This window comes from Eptesicus fuscus, chromosome 1 (assembly GCF_027574615.1).
Source record: "Eptesicus fuscus isolate TK198812 chromosome 1, DD_ASM_mEF_20220401, whole genome shotgun sequence".
NCBI classification, from domain to species: Eukaryota; Metazoa; Chordata; class Mammalia; order Chiroptera; family Vespertilionidae; genus Eptesicus; species Eptesicus fuscus.
This window is the reverse complement of record NC_072473.1, coordinates 108,435,310-108,438,413: the sequence shown is the minus strand read 5'-3', so window position 1 is coordinate 108,438,413 and position 3,104 is coordinate 108,435,310. Positions and strand designations below refer to the sequence as shown.

At 46.2% G+C, this 3,104-nt stretch overlaps 1 pseudogene; it reads right to left on the bottom strand.

The window, feature by feature from the left end:
- Positions 1-444: 444 nt before the first annotated feature.
- Positions 445-1,165, bottom strand: LOC103300083 (annexin A2-like; annotated as a pseudogene).
- Between the last annotated feature and the right edge of the window lie 1,939 nt (positions 1,166-3,104).

Here is a 3,104-nt window from a genome sequence, read left to right as displayed (position 1 = left end):
TAATGTATTAAGTTATTTTTGTTTTGTTTCTAAAGTAAAAATTCAGTTTATTGACCTGTTTACAACATAACACACAAGAGACAATGTGTTTCACCTCATAGATTTCACTTCCAACTCCTTTGTTAATTTTTTTGGCTAAAAAGAGAGAGTAGCTGAGAAAGTCAGGCAATGCCTACTTAACTAAAATAAGTCTGGGGGAGTGATGCTAATATCATCCTCACAGGAATGGGCACATGGGAGCCATTAGTTGCAAGCTGATTTTCTATAACTGTTAGCTGAGAGCATAGGAACACCACTTCTGGATGCTCATGCTCTCAGGTTTCAGTCAGCCCCACCACACAGGTACAGCAGAGCCCTCTGGTAATTGCCTTTACTGTCTTCCTGGATGGAGTCAGCAAAACACAGCCACTTGTTCTGAATACACTGGGCCAGGTCTCCTTTGACCTAAGGGCTGTAGCTCTTGTACCTTTCAAATAATATCTGGAGGCAATATGCCCTCTGTTAAGTCATGATGCTGATCCACTTTGAGCATCAGCTCCTTTCCTCTCTGCTTCAGCATCATAGACATCCCAGGCATCTTTGGTCAATCAGTTCATAATCAATGACAGAGCCACTCTCTCTGCTCTTCTACCCTTTGCAAGGGCAACAATCAGCTTGCAAAAGTCACCAGATGTGTCAAAAACAATATCCTTCTTCAGATAATTCTTCAGATCTATTCCTTGTAAACTTAATTTCCTACAGCTCCTAGTTGGTCCTTGAGCAGATTATCTCAATGGAGAGTCCTCATCAGTCCCCAGACCCTTCATGGAGGAAGAAGGCTTTCAGCTCGGAAGCCTCATACTGAGCAGATATTTTCAGTAGGCCCTCAAATCATCATCTGTATCTGAATTCCAGTTGGCCAGACAAGGCTGACTACTGATGCAAGTTACATTTTGGTCCTGTGGCAGACAAAAGCAATATCCTTTTTCTGTTCATTGCTACAGCTGGTCATATGTTGACAATGGTGACCTCATTCACCTTTAGTCTTGATGGCTGCTTCAATGTTCAAAGTATCCTGCTCAGTATAAAAGTTGGTGTATTCTTTGACTGACTTATATCCACTTAGGGATGTAGAGTGGTCATTCTCCAAGCTGAGCTTGCACAGAATTTTATGAACAGTGGACATTTTTATAGAAGCTGGACCAGGAGCTGAGAACTGCAAACATCCCCAGATGCAGAGCCAGAATGTATTATTATTTTTTAAAAAACCTGAAGAATAGTATGTGTAGTAGGACTCAGGTCTGGAAAAATAAACACTGAGATATTTACTATGGTCATCCCTGGATGGTGGGTGATGCTGTTTTTTTCCCCATGAATTATGTTTTATATTGAGCATGTATTGCTTTATAATGAGAAAAAGTGAATAGATTTCTGTTGCAAAATAAAAGATTGGGGTGAAGAGGTGGAGCACAGTGGATTTTTAGGGCAGTGAAACTACCCAATACAATACTGTGTGATGGATACATGTTATCTTGAGTTTGTCCAAACCCATAGAGTGTACAACAACAAGAGTGAACCCTAATGTAAAGTATGTATTTTGGGTGATAATGATGTGTTAATGTAGGTTTATCTATTACTAGAGGCCCGGTGCATGAAAATTTATGCACTGGAGGGGGGGGTCCCTCAGCCCGACCTGCCCCCTCTCACAGTCTGGGAGCCCTCAGGGGCAGGAGGCAACCTGGTGATCAGGGGAAGGCGATGCCCCATCACACCTCTGCTGCTGCCACTGCTGGCAGTGCAAGCCTCGGCCGGCCCTGGTTACCTGAGCCTCGGGCGGCCCTGGGTGGCTTGGCAGCTGCCATCCGAGGCTTGCCTGTGCCTTGGGCCCGCCCTGGGTGGCTGGGCAGCCGCCATCCAAGGCTTGTCTGAGCCTTGGGTCGCCCCTGGGCAGCTGGGGGGCTGAGGGCAAGTCCAGTCGCACTGCACACCTGCCACCACCCTCCCATTGGGGACTCCAGCGGGGCTGAGGGGACTGGGTGCTGCAATCTTGTGGCTATGAGTGCCGCCATCTTTGTGATGGTGTGATGGTCAATTTGCATATTCCCTCTTTATTAGATAGGATAACAATTTACCACAATTGTTTGGTTTTTGATAGTAGGGGAGTCTATGCTTATGTGAGTATAAGGGAAATCTCTGTTCTTTCCACTCAATTTTGTAGTGAACCTAAAACTGCTCTAAAAATTAAGTTTATTAAAAACTAATTAGAATAAAATATCAGATGGGAAAAAGAATGAAGAATGCTGGGTGATAGGGAATAGATAACCCTAGTTTTATAAGTATCACATATAATCCAAGGTGTTGTTTGTAGATCATTAAACATTCAATTCTATAAGTGTTTGATGATGGTGGTGATAATGGTGGTAGTGGTAGTGATAGTTAGCACTTATTGAGTATATACTATGTGCCAGCCAGGTACTGTATTAAGCATACTATGTGTATTATTGTCATCACATTTAATATAAACAGATGCTTGAAAGAACTGTTATAGTTTTAATAACACTACTCCATATAGCAACAAATTATATAGCAAATATATCCATTTTAAGTATGTTTTTAATTTTTTTTTATTAAAGTAGTAGAGGCCTGGTGCACAAAATTTGTGCACTTGGTGGGGGGGGGGTAGCCTGGCCTGTGCCCTGTCACAGTGCGGGAGCCCCACGATCCATCGCCCCAAAGAGGTAGGTTCCACCCATCCATCTGGGGCTCCTTGATGGATTGCCCTAAAGAGGTAGGCCGGAGCCGGGGGTCCCACCTCCGTGCCACGCAGAACCAGGAGGCGGGACCCCCAGGCAGGCCTCGCCACGTGGAGCCTGGGGACCTGCCTCATCTCAGCTCCCCACGTGGAACTGGGAGGAGGTGGGACTCCCAGACAGGCCTCGCCTCATGGAGCCAGGAGGAGGTGGGATCCCCAAGCAGGTCTCGCCTCGTGGAGCCAGGACCCCCAGGCAGACCTCGCCGGACCCCCAGGCAGGCCATACCTTGAGGAGGCAGGACTTCCAGGCAGGCTCCGTGCTGTGCACACAGCATCAAGCCCTGCCCCACCCACCTGCGCTTGCCCGCTGTGC